General features: G+C 40.1%; 1 protein-coding gene across 1 annotated transcript in view; it reads left to right on the forward strand.

Annotated features, from left to right (window-relative positions):
• The first annotated feature begins 278 nt into the window (after nucleotides 1-278).
• The window catches only part of HECW2 (HECT, C2 and WW domain containing E3 ubiquitin protein ligase 2), a 422,966-nt gene continuing 401,793 nt past the window's right edge, over nucleotides 279-21,451 (forward strand). The window contains 1 exon segment of the mRNA XM_020993535.2: nucleotides 279-674. The gene's annotated coding sequence lies outside the window, so the exon portion shown is untranslated.

Consider the following 21,451-nt stretch of genomic DNA (forward strand, 5'->3'; position numbering starts at 1 on the left):
CAAGAAACAAACCACCTCTGCTGGCTTCTTCCCCCTCCAGAGCCAAGGCAGCAGGCTCGCTATGGCTTCAGGTCCCCCTGGTGTAGTTGCCGCCGCCGCTGCTGCTGCTGCTGACTCAACACAATTGGAAGGTGTGGGGGGTGAAGCGTAGACAGGGAGAGGAGGGCGGACCAAAGCAGCCCCCGGATTAATATTGGTTGGGAGGTAGAAGATGCCAGGACACTGGAGGGCGAGCAAGCCTGCTACTGAAGTAGGCGGTGGCGGAGGCAGCCTACAGAACAGTCGCTAAGGAGAGAAGTGCATCTCTGTCCTCTCTCTTTCTCTCCGTCTCTCTCTTCTTTAGGCCGCGGTGGTGTAGGCAAGAGGCGAATTCTACGCTAAGTGGCGGCGGCAGAGGCAGCGGCGGCAGCAGAGGCAGCAGCAGCAGCAGCAGCAGCAGCAGCAGCAGCAGCAGCAGCGACAGCCTGGAGCTGAATGCTGCAAGCGCCGGATGACTCCAGCTGCTTCCTTTCTCGGTGCAATCGGCATCGTTCACAGCCACTGCTGGAGGGAAGTGTCGGTGCGTGGAGAGAAGCATCACTGTCTGAGTGAAATTGCTTGGAAAGCTCTCTCTCTCCCTCCCTCCCTTCCCCAACCTGGAGGCAAGAGCTTGGCGTTTGGCCGCCGCACTGGTGGTAAGTTGACATGGGGCTGCAGTATGCGTCTGGCGCTGTGAATAATCGTGGTTGAGCACCCATGGTTGTGTTTGCTTCTATGTAGAGTTGCTCTCGGGTGCTCACCAATGGTCTGCACCTCAGAGGGAGCCGAAAGCAGGTACAGGAGAAGGATGAAGAGACTGCTTTGTTTCTCCCCGCTGTTAGGTCACTGGTTTGACATTTCTGCTCACAGGAGCCCAGAATTAGCGTGAGAGCGGTTGTGTACCTATTTTACTGGTTTTGTTATGCCATTGGCCCAGATCTGTGTTAGGAGCTTTGGGAGCAGGGGCTGTCTCACTTAGCGTTTGGAAGGTGTTAACATTCTTGTCTAGGGCCTGAAGGGACCTGGAACTGCAGATTTAGAGGAGACGTTTCCTGCAATGTGCAGCCGCAGCTGTCGGGTTCCTCCATCCCTCGACTCTTCCAGAGCTGGATGGTCTCCCCTTATTAATACCTCCCAGGAGGCTTTGTGACTTTTTTCCGCTCCTTTCTTCCCTCTCAATCCCTCCCACCCCTTCCTAAGAAAAGATTCTTTCAAAAACATTTTTCCTTCCCCCTGTCTTTTCATGTTTCGTTGCCTTTGTAGTAAATACAGGGACCTTATTGTTGGAGCTTTAAAAAGGGTTAAGTCAATATTAAACTTTTAGAAGATGACAAATGATTACTGGCAGGCAGGCAGGTAGTGAGGGGAAGCAACAGAGGAGGTATGTAACCTGGTACATAGTTCCAGCTGAAGAATTCTGCTGTTTGCTTTCATTGCCTTACACTGATGCAAATATTGTGTCCAGAATTCTTAGTTACAAGCCTCTTACCATTGGCTGAAGCTTGTTTTTCTCAAGTAACTTCCTTTGATTTCTGTGCCTTTAAGTGACCAGATCGGTTTAATTAATGAAAGCTGCACCAGACCTTTGTGAAATTTCACATGTTCATTTTATTTGTCTTGGAAATGTGGCCATTCCTCTCTGTCTCTCTCTCTCTCTGTCTCTCTCTCTCTCTGTCTCTGTCTCTCTCTGTCTCTCTGTCTCTCTGTGTCTCTCTCTCTGTCTCTCTGTCTCTGTCTCTGTCTCTCTCTCTCTCTCTCTCTCTCTCTCTCTCTCTCTCTCTCTCTCTCTCTCTCTCTCTTTCTCTCTCTCTCTGTCTCTCTCTCTCTCTCTAATATTCCTGTCATTCCCTCAAGGATTTATTCCTCCTGTTGCTTAGAGAGAGATTTTTTTTTCTTCTCCTGATTTCTCTAGTCTCCTTTCAACAGATGGCTTTACAAGAGATTCCCTTTGAAATAATTTAAAAGATTATTTTAATTTTAAAACACATGTACATTCACACCAGAAGGGTTCTTATGACTTTAGAGTTAGTCAAACCAGGGGCCTGTTCTGGAAGGGAATATTAGTTGTGTGAAAATTTGGAGCTTGGTTAATCTGTGGGATCATCAGAAGCTGCTTGCAGGGCTTGTTTATAAATGAAATTGAGACAGATGTCTTTTCTTGTCTGCTAGGGATGCCATGCATAAGGAGTCATTGTATTTGTGAGAAATTTCCACTTAACTGTTAAGAAAAAATAAAGCAATTGTTTGGCCTCTCAAAGGAGACACTGTATCTTTAACACCTTATAGCCTATCAAATTAATTTCTTCCCCTCTTTGATCATTTTAAAACCCATCATTAAGCTAGTTGCTTTTCTTTTCTTATTGTTTCTGGACTAGTACTTATATCTCCAAAGACACTGACTCCTTTCGTTTAAAAGAGGTGGAACATTTAAAATGCATGCATAGGTCATATGTATGTATATGTAACACATGTGGATATATAAATATTTTTCTGCATTTGCATTTTTTATACCACTTAAGGGGAAAAACACACCCATATCTTAGATTTGATTTAAAAAACCCACAACTTGGAAGAATTAACTCAGAGTTGGAAGGGATCTTAGAGAGCCCCTAGTTCCATGTTTTCCAAACTATGTTGTAATAAAATTTGGTACTCTGCATTGATGTGAAAAAAGGTATTGTGAGAAAATTTCATGTGCTATTACCTTTCTTCCAACTGCTCTTTTTTTTTTTTTTTGGTGATGGTGGGAATGTCAAGACATGTGGTTTCAGCAGTGTAGGGAAGTCTCTCCATCCATGCAGATCAGTAACTCATCTGTAACTTCTAGACTCAGAGTGTTTCCAGGGTCACCAAGAGGGTTAGTAACTCTCTTTGGTTACATAGCTAAAAAAAGGTGAAAGAAAGGACTGGGTATTATGAGACCAGACATGTATCAAAAATACTTATTGCTTGGAGTAAAATTTTGCTGTGGAAATACACTGTTTCCTCTTTGCTCCAAGATTCCCCTGACCACTTTTTATCCCCAAGGCCAGTACTTAGGGGTTGTGGTAATATATTTCAAGCCCCAAATGTTGTGTGGCCAATTTGCTTTATGGAAAGCTGCCCTAGTTTAGTGTTTCCCTTGGATGTTCACATAAATATTGATTGACTTTTCTATGACAGAGTTTTTACCCAGTCATCCAGAAATAGTTAGGCTTATAAAAACTTGGGCAACATTATCTTTGGGAATGATTTTGTGTGTGTGTGTGTGTGTGTGTGTGTGTGTGTGTGTGTGTGTGTGTGTGTGTGTGTATAATATGAAGGCATGGGCATCCTTAGATGTGTGACCTTGGACAAGTAACCATTGGGAGAAAAACACTTAGTAAATTGTGAAAGATTATGTAAATGTAAGAGATTTGTGGTTGTCACCAAAATGCCTTTCTCTAGGCCTTACTTCAAAGATTACTTGCTGTGGAGTCAGGGGACTGGTTTCAAAGCCCATTTCTTTTATTTACTTTCTGTGTGATCTTGGGTAAGTCATTTAACCTCTCTGTGCCTCAGTTCCCTTATTTGTAAAATGAAAGAGTTGGACTACATTGTCTTTTAGATCCTTCGTAGCCTCTCTAACATTGAGAGATTCGAAGGAACATGCCAACATACTCTTTCTAATTCCCTCCCTTGCCTAGGTTGCAGAGAGCATTTGTGTGTCCTGTAATGACAAGTAGATTACAAAATTGATTGTCCCAATTTAGAAAGTACTTTTGATAATAACTCCTCTTGTGAACTGGTAGGAAAAATATTATTGCAAAGTAACTGCCTGGTGTGCACAGGTCTACATTTAACTGGGACTAAGAGCAATGCCTGACACCTCAGAAGAAGGGGGAAGGATTTTTTTTTAAAGTGTTAACTACGTTTAACTCAGGCTGGGTGCCATTGGGTTAAAAACCATACCTGTTCGTTCTTTTAGATTTTAAAATCCTCCTTTACACCTACCTCAGCAAAAGGCAAAGAGAAACTGATGCTGTTATTTTAATTTCAGTCCAACTGTGATAGCTTTTGACTTTTTCTTTTGGCATCTACCCAGAATAAATGCTTCTGCAAAGAGCTTCTGCCTGATTTCAAGGCATGCCAGGCCACTCGATTCTGCAAGGTTGACAGCTAGGAAAGAATGAACTTGCAGAATCGATTTTACTTGGTAGGTAGGTTTGTGGATGATATCTGTTTTCCCTCTCCCCCATTTTCAAAGTGTCCTCAGGAGAGTGTGCCTTCAAGAGAGAGGGGACTTTCTCAGTAAGGCTTGCTAGGACTCTAGGCCAGAATGTTCCATTCTGCTGCCAGCTTTCCTGAGAAGAAATGGAACTAGTTTGCCATCATTCATTTGAGAGGAAATGGTAATGTTGAATAAAGAACCTTCCAAGTCAGGTAAGGTAGTTCTGGCTTATGAGAAGAAATGGACCACATATGGGACTTGATTGTAAGCTCATATAAAGACCCAGGAACTAGAACTAGTAGAGACAGAAGCCAAAGCGTGGTGAAAATTAAGCAGAAGATCCTTTTTGAAGGATGTAGTTTGAAAATTTAAATTATTTCACCTTAATATTTTGACTCCAGCATCAAATCAATCTTTGTATTAAATCAAAAGACAAGTCAGAAATCAAGTAGAATACAGAAATACTGATTATTGGGGAAAACAAGATTCTTCTGTGAGAGCTTGAGCTCCTTGAGGACAGGGTATGTCATTTCTCTGTCCCTTTTGTGTGACTCTCTTCATAGTAGGTGCTCAGTGAGCATTCTTTGAGCTTAATTCTATTTGAGATCTAATCATAGATACATATAACAGGAGGCTGGTGACAATGTCTTCACTGTCAGACAAAAGCCCTAGCATTCCCCTTACTTGTCCTGACCCTGAGAGGGACTGGAGCCAGAGCATGTCCAACAATGTAGTCTCCTTCTGCTCCAAAGGGACAGGGAAGGTAAAATCCCATGTGAGAATGGATGGAGAAGAGAAAAGAATAAGAATTTATTAAATGTCTGCTATGTACTGTGCTAGAAACACACTTGAGAGCATATGTCTGGGGCTACCCATGCGAGCATGAAGAATGGGCATGTAGCATTCTTGGCAGGAAAGCAGAAGGGCTACTACTGTTGCTGCAACAAGAAGCTATATATGCTGGGAACCAAGAGGGACACCCATAGGAATCAGGAAGGCAGAGTGCTAGGCTATGTAGGACAAGAATTGTGTGACTGAGCCGTTTACCAGAAGCATGCAGCAGGCACAGGGTTTGTTGAAACTGTTCAAGCTGCTGAGACCCAGGCTGATGATTTTTTCATGCTCCTCCTCTCCCTTCTACTTTGTTTCTCTTCCCATGAAAGGTGCTATGCTTGTTCCCCAAATCTCCATTTCTTAAGAGTTTTCTTTGTTTCTCTTTTTGATTTTAAAACTTATTTTTCTAAGATAAATGTAGTTAGATTGGGTTAATTTTAAGAACAATAATAGAGAGGGGCATCTTGGAGGGGAAGAATGAGAGAAGAGAGAGAGAGAGAGAGAGAGAGAGAGAGAGAGAGAGAGAGAGAGAATGAGAGGAAGTAAGGAGGAAGGAAGGGGGAGAGAGAGAGAAAGAGAGAGAGAAGGAAGGGCAGGGGGATGAAGAGAGACATTTTACAGCAGTAACATACAGGATTAAGCTTTAATAGGTTAAAACTGCACTGAGACATTTAGGACACCCTATATATTTGCCAGTGCAGATTCCCTGACTGGGGCTCTGACCTATAGAAGAGAAAATTATTGATTCATTTTTATGATTTCCCAGAGCAAGGAGGGAAATATGGAGCTGGACTTTTCCAGACAAAATGAGTTAGAAGTTTGGGTTAGGGGGAGGCTGTGATGAATTAGGCCTAGTATGAGAAGTGGTGTCCTGGCCATTTTCTTTACTTATTGTCTACTCAGGCCAGATTGAAAAGAAAACCATCCTTCCAGAGGGACAGAGATGAGGGAACTTGAGATGAAGTCATACCTTGTGAGGAGCTAATAGACACTGTAATACAGTAGAAAGACTGCTGGCTGTGGAATCCTGAGTTCAAATCCTGTCTTTACATGTATGAGCCATTCCATTCCATCCTGTCTTCTCTAGCAGATTTCCTTCTTCTATCACTTATCTTCAATCTTTCTATTAGCTTCTTCCCTACTAGAAACATGACCATGTCTTCTCCATACACAAAACACTCTCACTTGATATTTCTTCTCCCCTTTGTGACTTATCTCTTTTTGAAGGCTGCCTATAATCAATGCTGTCATTTTTTTTTCATTCTCTTCATAACTCTATGTAGTCTGGCTTCTGAACTCATTCGACTGAAACTTCTTTTTCCAAAGTCACCAAAGATCTCTTAATTGCCACATCTGATGTCCTTTTCTTAATCCTCATTCTTCTTCAACTCTATGTAGCCTTTAACAACTTTCTTGAAACTCAACAAGTTTTTTTTTGTTTGTTTTTTGACACTGTACTCCCCTGGTTTTTCTCCTATCTATGGGTCCACTCCTTAGTGGTCTTTCTAGATCTCCCTCTAGGTCAAAAATGAAAGGGTTGGGGTAGATGGCTTCAAAGGTCCCTTCCAGTTTTCACTCTATGATCACATGACCCTGCAAAAGGTACCACTTGTGGTAAAAGGGATGTTTTGGGAGGGACTGACCAGTTCTCCTGAACAGCAACACATCATCCCTGTAATACTTGTAGATATGAAATAAATTGAGCCTAGTCTTCCTCAACCCAACAAAAGAATGTTAAAACTGTAAACTCATATCATTATATTTTAGGTACTATTAACCCATCTGTAAGCATTAGTACATGCCTAATTTGGGGGACATCATAAGGAACAGAGAAGGGAAAACCCTTTTCTAGTTTTTATGGGAGTCTATCTTAAATTTCCCTGAGTCAGAGACACAACTGAAAAACAACTGAACTGAAACTTTAATTTGTTGGTGGCTTCTTGTGCATTCATCTAGTGATAACTGCGGATAGTATGACAATTAGGAATGGCTGCTGGTAAATGTGGGTGGTATGAGTACACATTCAATAACTGGGTGAAAATTTTGGTGGATTCAATTTAATTAAAAACAAGCTCTCAGAGGACCTTCTCTCCATGTAGACACATCCTGCAAACTACCTTAGCTTGCCTGTCTATGAGATGCATGGGAATTCTTGCATTTATGTTTGGTAGGTCTTCTAGTTGTTTTAATGTCTAGCATTTGCTAAGAGAGTCCAGAATCCTTCTAATTTTCAAGCAGTCTGGGCCACTTGTGTGGTGGCAGAGCCCTTGGCCTCTGTATTCATTGCTCTCATCAGATCTTTGCCTTTACCACCAAGAGTAGTCTTTGATCTTGGCCTCTATCCATAATTGAGGGCATGAAAGCGTGAAAGGGATCTGCCTGGTCTGCTCTGTCTCTGCTGGGTGGATTTCTTCTCAGAGACTTATGTCGCACAGGTTGCTTCAGGGATGTTATGATATTCTCTAAGAAAATCTGAATATTTGGTGCTCATGGCCTAAACTTGTGCAACAAATGCCATGCTTCTTAGCCAAAGCTGCACTGAATGTGGACTATGTGCCAATTTGTAATAATACCTCTGCAGGCCGCCCAGTCCATGGAATGATTAATTATGGATATAACCTTTTTATATCACTTCACTAAGATCATCAGAAGCTTGGTCAGCATACCCAAATGAGAAGAAATGCATGTGTTGTTTGTAAGTGATCTACTGAATTAAGTATTTTTCCCACAAAGGTAGTATACTGTTTGCTTGTTGTTTTTTTTTAATGGAACCGTGGAAAATACAGTGGCAGGTATTCTACTGACCAAATTTATTAGCTCTTATGTAAGGGAAAAACCCTTGTACGGTATTCTTACCCGTTCCAGATAACTTTGACCTTTACTGTGTCAAGGATCACACTGGTCTTCTTCATGTACTCCATGTGCTCTATTCACATTTCCCATTCCTTTCTCCAATCTTTTCCTCCCCTCTTCCATGCATGGAACACATTCCACATCTCCATCTATTGAAATCCTTTTTTTCTAGTTTCAGGTCAGGTGTCACCTCTTCCAGGAAGCTATCTCTCCTATTAAAAGTGATCCATCCTTCCTCATATTTTCCTAGAGTACTTGGGTTTCTTTTTTGTCCCTGTCACATACAACTTTGTATCACACTTACTGGTGTACAAGTCATATGTCCCTAGTAGACTTTAAGTTCCTTGAGGTAATTTTTCATTTTTGTATCCCCAGTTCCTAGTATAATGCCTGGCATATAATAAACATTCATTGAAATAAGTTGGTACAGTGGATAGAATGCTGGGCCTGGAGCAAGGAAGACCAGAATTCAAATCCAGCCTCATACACTTCTCACCCTGGGCAAGTCACTTAGCCTCTGTTTGCTTCAGTTTCTTCATCTGTGAAATAGTGATAAAAATAGCACGCTACCTCTCAGCATTGTTGTGAGGACGAAATAATATAATAATTGTAAAGCACTTAGCACAGTGCTTGGCACGTAGTAAGCATCTTATATAAATGTTAGCTATTCATGAGTATGGATACTCCTTTCAGTAACTCCTCATATTGTGGCCTCTCTAGGCTAGAGTAGATGACTTTTTCCCTTTGTGGCCACGGTCCTGCTCGAAAGCTTCTTGCATGAGGACTTTTGTTCTGGCACCAGGCATGTAATCAGAGCAACAATAGAATCATCAAGCTAGGGAGGGGGTAATTGTCTAATCCAGGGGTTGGCAAACTAAGACCCATGGGCTAAATCCAGCCTGCTCTGTTTTTGTATGGTCTGCTCCCTGTTTTTGTATTGCCTGCTCCATTTTTTATGACCTGTGAGGTTTTTGTTGTTGTTGTTGTTGTTGTTTTAAGTAAAAACCCTTCCAGTAGCTCACAGGCAAAGTTACTTAGGTGGCTCAGTAGATAAATCGCTGGGTCAGCCTGGAGTCAGGAAGACTCATCTTCCTGAATTCAAATGTGACCTCAGACATAGCTATACGACCCTGGGCAAGTCACTTAATCCTCAGTTTCCTCATCTATAAAATGAGTTGGAGAAGAAAATGGCAAACCATTCCAGTCTCTTTACAAAGAAACCCCACACAGGGTCACAAAGAGTCAGATGTGACTGAACAACAACAATGACAATGACCTCACAGGCTGTACAAAGCAGATGGCTGGCTGGATTTGGTCTGCAGGCCGGTGTGCTTACCCCTGATCTATTCTGACTGCTTCATTTTATAGATGAGAAAATTGAAGCCCAAAGAAATGAAATAATTTTCAAAGGTTACACAGAAGAAACAGAGACTAAGTGGTGGGAAAAACACTTCAAGACTATGGCTGAGGGCTAGTGAACTAATAAGAAAAGTGTTTGTGTGACTCTCCTTTGACTCTACCAGTGTCTGTTTTCCCTACTTCGGGGCTTGGCAATGCCAGGCATTGGTGTCAAAAATGGCTTCCAGGATAATGATCTAAGGCAGCAGTTCTCAAAGTGTGGTCCATGGAGCCATATAGTGAAAACTGTTTTCATGTCTAATATGACAAATATTGATAGAGAAAACAAAAAGCTCTTTGGTATTTTCATAATTTTTTAACGGTATAAAGACCAATGAGTTTGAGAACCACTGATCTAAGATACCTTGGTCAGAGTCAGCCATTAAAATTTCTGGTGAGGTGTGAACTCTTTTCCCTATAGGAGAGTCACCGGCCAAACCTAGGGATCTCAGTCCTAAAAAGCTGCAGCTCACATTGTTTAGCCTCTTTCTAGGGGTGAGAGGAGGGAGGGAGTGAGGTGGGGACCAGTATCTTGCCATATACCTGAATTGCTTCTGTACTCATGCATGGCTGCAGGGTTTCCTTTTGTCCATGTTGGTGTTGCCTCTCATTAGACTGATCCTGAGCCTTACTGACCTTTGAACTCACCCTGTGCTTCTGCTAGCACAGAACTGTGTGACTATTATTAGCTTTAACTATTTTTGGAGCATGTTGGTAACAACGTTTACAGGATCGATCCTTAGGTTTTCTCCAGGAGCACTATAGGAATCTCGACCTTGTCCTTCTCTGTGACACTGTTAGATAGTAGGGTTCAGTCCATTCCATTATATGGACAAGTCAGCATCTTCATTAAAAAATCCAGTTCCACAACCAAACTGTAGCATATCACCTACAGTGTGTATGGATGCAAGACACAACTGTGCAGAGCTTTGTGTTGAGGGAGATAGCTGGGAAAGATGCAAAGTTCAGATATGACGTGGTCCTGGTCCTTTTGGAGTTTGCAGGGTAGTTGGTGTTAGGGTAGAGGATATTTTATTTATACAGATAATAATATTACAAAATAATAGAATATAATACATGATAAACAGTCATACAATTAAAGTTATTTATGTATGGTTTGGGAGGGCTAAGGTCATTACTGACTGGAAAGGATTGAAGGAGGCTTTCTGGATAAAGTAGCGTTTGAGTTTGGCTTTGAAGGATAAATAAGGATTTAATGGATGCAGAGGAGTTTATCTTCTGTATCTTCTCTTCCCTCTCCCTATCTCCTTTCCTCCCCTTCCCCCACTCTATGGCTTGAAGTTGCTAAGACATAATGTAGATCAGATAAGCACTTACAGGTGGGGTGATGTTAGAAGTGTGACTATGTGGTACAGAAATGGATCAACTAGTCAAGAAACATTCATTAAGCACCTACTATTTGTCAGGCACTGTGCTAAGTGCAGAGGATACAAAAAGAGGCAAAGAGAGTCCCTGCCCTCAAGGAGTTTGCCATCGAATAGAATATTTTACAATCTTCAAGTTGGGTTAAGGGTAGAACCAGACAAAGGACTGGTTGTGAGTAGTTGAATTTTGAGGATAGAAGGTTGGTGTTTGTTTTTTGAAGTTGTGTTGTTCCTTCTATCCAACTATCCAGTTTGGAAATTACACATACAGACACTTGGCTCCATATTACGAACAGAAAAGTCAAACGTGTGGCCCCACAGTCCACATGAAACCCATAACACCTTTAAATGTGACCCAAACCAGATTAAATGTAAATAGAAAATATTTAAGAAAATAAATAAAACATAGATAATATTACATTATAAAACTAAGTCAGTATGTGGCCTGCTGATATCCTTATATACGTATTTGGGGCCTCTTTTTCTATTTGAGTTTGACACCACTGATATATTAGACACTGACCATAGAGGATTCTGTTGAAGTTTGGTGTCAGGTCTTTGATAGTGCTTGGGCATTTACTGCTCAGGAGGATAATGCATCTGGATTTGTGAAACCCTTTAAAAAGACATTCTAGAAAATTTAGGCACCCTGGTAGATCAGTAAGTGGGTGGCAGTGGGTTAGTCAGATACGCTATTCATCCCCTCTCAAATCATGCACTTGAATGTCTGACTCCTCTACTTCTGTATAAAGCTGGCCTGTTTCATCAAAATTCACAGCATTTCAACCTGGAAGTTTGAAAGAGGCCAATTTGGGATAATTTAAGTGACTAAGGGGTGAGGAAATAGGGTCAACAAGTTTAGACTCCATTTCTTCATTCCTTAGTTTGGCTGTGAACAGATGAAGAGATACAGGGTGATGACTTGGGTGGATAGCATGGTCATGCCCCAAGGAAGGGTTTTCCTTCCTCCTTTTTTTCTTTCTTTTTCTCCTTTCCTTCCTCTCTCCCTTCATTCCTTCCTCCCTCCCTTCCTTCCCTTTCTTCCTTCCCTTCCTTCCTTTCTTCTTCCTTCTTTCCTTCCTCCATCCCTTTCTCCCTTCCTTTCAGAATGGAAAAAGTCACAGCGGTACATTGACAGAAATCCAATACTGTAGGGTTATATAGGTATAAATGATTTTAGAAAGACTAATGTAAAGATTCCTGAAAATAATTATTATAAGGTTCCCCTAAAAGTCTAGGCACAGATTCCTTGCAGATGACTGGATAACCAAGCAGTAACTGACTAAAAAGTTAATTAGGTTGTTTCGAGGTACAATTCTGATCTTTTGAGATTGATATCATCTAGTGCAACCACATTCCTCGGTACTACTGTTAGGGAACAGGATCCTGGGTGGCAGGGACCATGGGACTGATTGCTGGACTCCTTTTCATTAAAAAAACATTTATTAAAGGCAAAACATATGTACAGGCCAGAACCATATATGTAACTCTTTGTGTCAAGTGCTGTAGGCAGACAAAGACAAATAAGCCCACAGTCCCCTTCTAGGAGGGTATGGTATAGTTGCAGTCATATGATGTACATAAGCAACTGTAATATATAAGTGTGTAAGTACATGAGGAAAATAAAAAATGGAAAATGCTATGAGTTCTGATGAAGAAAAAAAATCATAGGTTCATAAGATTTATCAGGGACAATGACTAGAGATTATCTGCTTCAACCCTTTCATCTTAAAAATAGGGAAATGGAGGCCTACAGAGGTGAACAGATTTGCTCAAGCTCAATATTGGGAAGGTCTTGGAGGAGGTGGCATTTTATCTGGGACTTGAAAGATGAGTAGGATTCCTACAGGCTGAGATTTGGGAGAGAGGGCGTTCTAGGCCTGGTGAAAGTGACAGCTGGGGATATGTAAAACGTGTTCAGGGAATGACAAATAGCCCACCTTGATCTATAAAGTATGCAAGAGAGAATAGTCACTTAGGAAGTCTGGCAAGGTAGTTGGGAAGCAGCTAAGGAGGGTTTTATGACTTTGCAATGCCTCTGTCTTAACAACCTGTGGAGTCAGCCACAGAAGAGATACTTTTTATAGGTATAAACTGGTATCCTGCTCAATGCACAGAGGCAGCTTGAGTTTTAGTATAGCTTTAGGCATTTCTTAGAAATGAATAGCATAGTAAAACAATTTTTATAATAACAACATTATAAACACCTTTGAAAGCATTAGGAACTCTGGTCAACACAATGACAAACCACAAATACAGAATACTCATGGTGGAACCTGTTCCCCATTTCCTAATACAAAAGTGATGGACTCAGAGTATAGAGACACATACACATAATATATATGTATATATGCCTTTTATATATAGTCAGTGAGGGAAATTGTTTTGTTTGGCAGTTTCATAATATATTTTGTTTTCCTCACCTTTTCAGTGTAGGAGGGAGATGGGAGGAAGAGAATGCAGACCTGAAAATAAAATAAAATAAAACTGAATTTTAAAAAGGAAATAACTAGTATAGTAAAAAACAAACAGAAGTTCCACAAAAGGCTACCATCCTGTTCTCCATGCTTCTCATCAACAATATATGGAGCTGATGATATTTGAAAATCCTAATCTATCAACAGAAAATTGAAAAAAAAAAAAGAGCTAACCAATTACCATCTATGATCACACAGAGAAATTAAGTTGAAAAGATGGGATGGGACATAGGTCCATGTGAACTTTAGTGGGAGAGAGGGAGTGCCGTCCAAGCTTGTATGTTCCATGTGTGTGTGGATTTAGGGATACAAAACTAAAGTAAACCAAAGTGGTCATGTTTGCCTAGGACCCCATTCTAGATGATGATGATTCATCTTATTTTCTGACAGTATAGCATATTGTGGAAAGAGAACTAGACTAGAGATGAAGAACCCTGGGCTCTGGTTTTGGACCTTTTGCCTATTTATTGTATAGCCTGCAGCAGCTCAATTAAGTATTCTGAATCTGTTTCCTCATCTGGGGTTCAGAGTATGTGATTGTAAGGGAGTTTCATAATCTGTTTTGCCTTATCCTGGAAGGTGGAGGATGGACAGAATCATACCACAGGTCTAGAAAGCACTGCTAGTGGTTGAATTTCACAGGCCATTCCTGTGGAATCATGGGATTAGAACCCTTAAGCTAGAAGAAACCTTGAGAACTTATTTAAATAGTCTTGTGTTTTCAGGAAGAGACCACATTTATACCATTCTGACTAAGAAGAAAGAGAAAGGAGACGCAAGCCCCACCCTAAGGCAACCCTTTTAAATTTTTAATCATTTTCTAATTTAGTCAGTTATATAATTATTCAAACTTAAGCTTTAATGATTCAATATAAAACTATTTCCAATTTTTCTGTTCTTAGCAGGAATAATAAGATTAATGATTTAGAGCCAGAAGGGACTTTTGAAATCATCCAGTTCAAATATTTCACTTTACAGATGGGGAAACTGGGTCCCAGAGAGGCCAAGTGATTTGCCAAAGTCATACAGGTATTAAGTGGTAGAGCAATTCAGAACTCTTCCCACTGTACCAAGATGCTTTCTAGGGTGCCTTAATCTTGTTCTTGGTGAAATATCTCTGTTTTATGTAATTCAGTTCAATAAAACTTTATTCATCCAGTTCCAACAAACACTAAGTAACTATTGTGTGTTGATCAGTGCCCAAAGTGGCCCTTGATTTCATGGACCTTATGGTAGCTGGATTGATGAGCATTACCAAATCCTGGGTGATGCAATAAGAAGCAAGTTAATTGCTTAGACTTAACTGGAAATGAGAGGTGTTCAGGCCCTTGGAGGAATAGATTGTAAATAAAATTGGTCCTGGAAAGTTATAACAAAAGACAATGTGATAGAAGGAAGGAAAATGGGATTTGGAGTCAAAGGACTTAGATTCAAATTCTGACTATGTTTTTCTTTGCTCATGTGTCCCTGGCTAAGTAATTTTGTCTCTCAAGATATTGGTTGCTAGATAATTTTAATGGCCCTTGTCACTCTAAATTGTATGCTCCTGAGTTTCATTCCTATTTTATAACAACTTGGGTAAGTTGATGTATTTGAATCCCTCGTGTTAGAGATAGAGGTCTGATTAAAGTGAAACATGGCAGAAAAACTTAGTTGTTATGGTAGGCCACCAATTACGCATGAGTCAGTAATGTCATTAACGCTAATTTTGAACAGAGTAGAGAGGATGTATAAATAAAATTGTAGCATGAGGTAATTTCTGTCATACTCAGCCCTGGCCAGGTGCTTACTAGAGCACCAAGCATAATTTATGTTTCTATACCTTCAAGGATATAGGAAAATTGGACAGGGTTCAGCAGAATGCACCAAAATGATGGAATAAACCTTACAAAAACATTTTCAAAAATTATTTACCTAAAAATACAGAGAGCTGAAAGCCACTGAACACCAATGTTGTGGTTTAAGATTATTTCTCATTCTACCCTTTAGGGGTAGATTTAGGGGGCTTCTGGTTAAAGTAGAATCATAAAATCTTGGACTTGGAAGAGGTCGTGAGGTCTGACCTCACCAAAGGAGGTCTTTCCATAAAATCCCTGACAGATGCTCATTCAGTCACTAAAAAACAGTTCTTTTTTTCCCCCCTTCATCCAGAACTCTGTTGGTGAGTGAGACATACCCATCCAATGTATGAACTATTGAAGCCTTTCTGATTTGCAGTAAGTACTCCATTTGAACCATGCTCAGTCATAGAATCATTTACTAAATTCTGCATGCAAAGCTGTAAGTTGCAGAATAGTTCCTGATCTTCATTGATACAGCAAGTTTCCTCATAAACAGTTACCTAAGCTGATGAAATCACAGGTTTACTCCTTCACCCACCATATGCAAAGCCCAGTGTTAGTTAGTAGGTGAGAAATAAAAATAATTATAACATTTACTATCTCCAGGAGCTCATAATCCATCTAGTGAGTGGGTGAGTAGGACAAGGAGAATATGACACAAATTTGGCTAACCCCCTTATCTCATCCCATCCCACCATTGTGGTATAGTGGAAAGAGAACCAAATTTTTAGACAGAAGACCTGGGTTTGAATCCTGGTTGTGCCACTCACATGTTTTGTAACCTTGGGCAGTAACTTAAGCTTCTGAGCCTCAGTTTCCTTTTTTTTGAAATGAGGTTAATAATACCTGTCCTGTCTATTTCTATTTCTATTTGTTGTGAGAATCATATAAGGAAACTTTTATAAAGCAAAAGATGACACCCAGTGAGTGGATGAATGGTATTGCTATTGATGGGAAAGAGTAAAGTGGGAATGAGTCAGTTTTGAGGGCATGAGAAGTTCTATTTTGAACGTGTTAAGTTTGAGATGCTGCCAGGACAGCCAAGAGAAGATGTCTAAGAGGTAGACGGAAATGTGTTTCCATCTTGGGACAGAGTGTGGAACTGGAAACATGTATTTGAGAACCTAGCTAATAGAGATGTAAGGTAAAACTCACAAAATCATAGTCTCCAAACAATTATTTGACTGACCACTTTGTGGTCACATTGTGACTCATTTTGTGAGCTTTAATCTCTCTGAATTTAAAATCAGTTCTCTGAGTAATCTGAGGTATTACAATGCCCAGCAGCTTTCATCATTTCTCTGTTCTCAAATACGTCTAAGTTTTGTAGTCAGTCCTTCTAACAACCTGTGCTTGTCACATTTTATCTGAAAATTGATACTGAATTTTTTCACGTGTTTTTTGCCTTTTTCTAAAGCCAAGCTGTTCACATATGGAAGAGATAATACCTTGCATCCATATCAAGTTGATTTAATTCTTTTTTCTTATATACTCATTCATTTTTTCTGCCCCTTTTAACAACCAAACTGCTCACATAAGGGCGATTCCTTACATTGGTATTAGTTGAAACTGTGGACATAGATGAGATTGCCAAGAAATAAAGTACAGGATGGGGAAAAATGGTGGTCAAGGACAAACTCTTGGTCAACTCCTACCTAAAAAGGACCCAGAGATGAGTGGTCAGGGAATTATGAAAACCAAGGAAATGTGGTATCATGGAACCTTAACCAATTGTATAGTTCCGCTTCTTTCCCTGTGACAGGAGGGAAAGAATAGAGAATGAGTGAAGTTGTTGAGAGCTTTAGAGGTATGAAGGCAAAAAGTTGAGCAGGGTCATAAGGAAAGCCTCATTCTTCTCATGAAGAAAGTCATCTGCTTTAAGTGTGTGAGGGTGGGTGGGTTGGGGAGGTTTAAGGACTTGAGGAGAAAGGGAAAGGTTTAAAGCAATTGCTGCAGGAAAAGAGATTGGTAGTCCTTTATTCTCATCATATCGATTCCCTAACAGCAATGAAGCCTCAGCCGTGATCATGTAGTCAGCATACATTTTAATGAATGGAATCAGTTCCATCTTGAGACTTTTCCTAGCAATGCTTAGCAGCTTGGTAGCAGGCTTAGATAAATCAGATGGAGGCTACCCAGGGTTTTTTTTAAATTAATTTTTTAATATTGAATTTAAACACCAAAGACATTATTTCTATATACATAGCCAAATGCAAAAAGAGAGGATTCTGTATGAAACTGTCAGTGTCCATTTCATGCTGCTTGCATTTTGAGTTTACCGAGATTTTAATATAATCAGGGAAGGAAAGGAGAAAAGTCAAAGAGACAAAGAATTCTAGGGTAGAGGCTAAGAGATCATTGAAGGGGCTGACTGTAGGTTCAAAACTAGGTAAAGAGGCAAGAGAAGCAAAGGAAAGAGGAGAGAGGATGGAAGACTAGGGGTTGAGAGACTGGAGGTCATGAAGGGAGTGAAGAGTAGGTTTTCTGTGAGTGAGAGAATAAAAGCAGAGGGAAATTTTGGAAATTGTGGCTAGAAAGTAGAATTTTGGTATTGGGGGATTGGAGGTGGGAATTTTAGGCCTTTTGGGTATTCCCAACTCCTTACCTTTATTCATAGTGCACAGTAAGCAGCCTTTGGAGACAGAAGACTTGGGTTCATAGCTTTAGAGCTGGAAGGGACCTCAGATTCCATCTAGTCCCTCCTTTTACCCTCAGAGAAACTGAGGCCCAGGGAAGTTAAATGACTTGTCCAAAGTCACACAGGTAGGATCAGAGGTGGGATTCAAATCTAGGTCTACTGTCTGCAAAACCAGCATTCTTTCTACTGCCCCACTGTGCCTCTCACTCACCTTGAATTCCTTTCCCTTTGTCATTTAAGGTCTAGCTCTAATTTCAATTCCTTTGTGAAACTTTCCCTGACTATTATGGTCTTCACTGATTTCCTCCTCTACTGAGCTCCTCCTGTAATGCAATTGTGAGCATCAATCCTGTTCTGTTTTACCTTGTGCACCAGATGTTTTGTTGGTTACTTTTATCCCTCCAACTAATTTGCAGGCTTCTTGGAGGTAGAGACCTCTTCTATGTAGCCTTACTTTACCTAGCTCAGTGTGAGCACAAAAGTAGCATAATAAATCGATTGATTTTGCCAAGAAAGCCATTTGCATGGCTGTGTTTCAGATATTAAATGCTAAGCTGTCAAATAGAGATATGTCAATAGCCAAGTATACATGATTTCATCAGTTTTGGAACCCTGACTGTAAATTAGTCTTAGAGAGTTCTCTGAGATTCAGAATGCTTTGGTCCTGGTCACAGCACTGCCCTAGGGTCAAACAGAGATGTCACTATGGTATTATAGTGTTCAAGAACTAACAGGTCAGAGAGACTAACTGGGCTTTTAGGCAATCATGTGCCAAGCTCTATTCTTACACCTTCAACGGCCTGTGGGAGTAGAGACTCCTACATGTTCCCCTGGCCTCTTGAACTCAACAAATACAAAGCAGAGCTTATCTTACCACCTTACCTAACTGCCGCCTGATTTCAAAATTTTTGTTCTCAGCACCGCAGTTAAACCAGTCTTCCATGTTGTAAGCCTTTTGACTCTTCCCTCTCCCTTATGCGTCTCATCCAACTTGTCAAGTCTGGTTGATTTTCGTTCTGAAAAGTCTTTTGTATCCTTGCTTTCTTCTTCATTCCCAGCACCCTAATACAAGGCATCATTGTCAATTGCGTGGACTATTGCAATGGCCCCCCAAAAGGTCTATTTGCATTTTTTCTATCTCCAAACAATCCATCACACCACTCTTAGTTGAATCTTTCTTATTCATAGTACTGGTCACAGGATTATAAGATTTAGAGCTTGAAGGGAACTTGGAGGAGGAGCTTGATAAATGCTTATTGGTCATTTATTGAGTAGAGAAAAATTTACTCTAACCGTCTCATTTTATAGATGAGAAAAGGTAAGTGACTTGCCCAAGGTCACACAGGTAGAAAGTGGCATAGCCAGTATTTGAACTCAGGGCCTCTTCCTCAAAATCCAGGATTCCACATCCCACTGCCTCAATCATTCTATCCCGCTCAGAATGTTACTTACTGCCCAACATGGAAAGTTGAGACCCTTTTGCTCTGCCCTCTACTATTTTAAGGCCCTCTATAATCTAGTACCACCCTGTCTCTCCCTTCTTCCTACCTACAGTCAAACTGGATGAATTGTTCCCTGTACCTGCCCCACACTTTACCATTTCTGTGCCTTCATCAAATGAGATTTTTGTAAAAATGCTTAGGTGGCTTCCAAATTAGGTTTCAAGTCCTGTCTTTGACAGCCTGTTTGTATGACCATGGTCAAGTTACTTAATCTCTCAATGGCTCCAGTGATTCTCTAAAGTTATGAAATACAGAGTGCATGCTGATCCAAATCAATAGAGTGAATTTCCTTTCTAGGAGTTTCTTATGACAATGAAATCACAGGTCTGATCTCCAAAAAGGGACCTTGGAGGTCTCATTTTATAAATGAGGAGGCTCAGGAGACTGAGGCCCAGGGAGGTGACCTGTTAGAGTGGTAGTATAGGTGGCATAGTGTGTGTGTGTGTGTGTATGTATACATATATACATATATATGTATATATACACACACACACACACACACAGCAAGTATAGCTTGGTGGTTTAGTGGATAGCATGCCTCGTTTGGAATCAGGAAGATCTGAGTTCAAATGTGGCCTCTGACACTGTTACCTTGGACAAGTCACTTACTTCTGTCTGCCTCAATTTTCTTGTTTGTAAAGTGGGCATAATAATAGTACCTATCTATTGTGAGGATTGTTGTGAGGATCAAATGGATAATAATTATAAAATACTTAGCATAGTGCCAGGCACATGGTAAGCACTGTACAAATGCTGCCTTTTATTATTGTTGTTATTCAGCAGAGGTGGCATTCAAACTCGGGCCTCCTGACTCCAAAGCTAGAACTGTTTCTTCTACATAACATTGCTTCATCACAACTGGATAATACAAAACATTGCTCCATCACAGTTGGATAATGCAATCAGGAGAGAATTGGTTTACCCCTGCCTCTAAAATAGTGTTTAAGTATCTGAATATAGGACTTTTGTTCAATTGAAATTTACCCTTGTAAAATTATATTTCTTTTTTTTTTTTTAAGAAACAAAAATGGTTTTAACATTTTACCATTTGAAATCACAATTGTTTATGAAAGGTTCACTGCAATGTATGAATACAACATAAATTTCAGTATGTCAAATTATATCCTTCTATCTTTTTTTTTTCCTGTTATTCTTCTTGATCCCTAAAGCATTTGCCGTGTTAACCGTTTTCTCCTTTCTGAAACCATCTTCTCCCTTGGCTGCTGTGATGGTGTTTTTCCCATGGTTCTCCTGCAGCCTCTCTGACCACTCTTTCATATTTCCTTGGTTAGCTTCCTATTCTCTTCCTCCCTGTCCAACATGGGTTCTGTCCTTAACCCTCTTCTCTATCAATAATCATTCTCAGTGAATTTAGCCATGCCCAGAACTTCACTATGCAAATGGATCTTAGATACTTTTCTATTTTCAACTTCTATACCTTTAGTGTTGTTGTTTCTGACTGCTGGATTCTCCCAACTGAACATCCTAATGGCACTTACCCATGATTTACTGATTTTATCTCTAAAACATCCCTCTTCCACTAACTTCTTGGTATTTCTTTTGATGATACCGCCATTCTCCCAGTGACTAAAGCTTCTAAACTCAAGGTTATCTTTGACTCTTCCCTCTCCCTCTTTCCCTCTACCCCAATCAGTTATCAAATTCTATCCATTTTATCTAAGTAATGTATTTTATATCCATCCCCTCTTTACATTACATTTTGAATATTGTGAAAGTGGTGACAGAAGAGTGAGTCAATATGCCTTCCCTAGGTTTCCTGATTTTTTTGCATCTTCTTTTAAAGGATACCCATTATCTGATTAAAAATTATATTTTGAGGTATTACATTGACTTTAATTTTCCTTCCTGAATTTTAAAATGTCCACATGCTGCTGTTTTTGTTGCCTTCTACTTTTGTAAAGTGCTTACTAAAGTGGATATACTTCATGTGTAATAAAATTTCACTCATCTATCTCTTAATTCCTTGCTATACAACTCTTTTCTTCTAAGTATAGTATCTAAGCACTTCCCAGACATTACCTCATTTATTTCCCATCCTGAAAGATTCTTTCTTCAATTTTCAAATGAGATCAGAGTTCAAGTCAAGTCCAGGGTCAGAAAATGAGATAATATTGAAGTGTTGAATAGAATTGAAGATTCTTAATAATCAGTTTGTACTCTAAACAATCTAATTTTTTTTAATACTTTGAAACAAGCGGGAGGAAGACAGGAATACATGTGAATGAACAAAAATCATGAACTATTAAAAAACCCTACCTTTGGTAAGAAAATGTTGTGGATTTTACATATTGGGCG

This window comes from Phascolarctos cinereus, unplaced genomic scaffold (genome assembly GCF_003287225.1).
Source record: "Phascolarctos cinereus isolate Bilbo 61053 unplaced genomic scaffold, phaCin_HiC Scaffold_726;HRSCAF=1367, whole genome shotgun sequence".
Lineage (NCBI taxonomy): Eukaryota > Metazoa > Chordata > Mammalia > Diprotodontia > Phascolarctidae > Phascolarctos > Phascolarctos cinereus.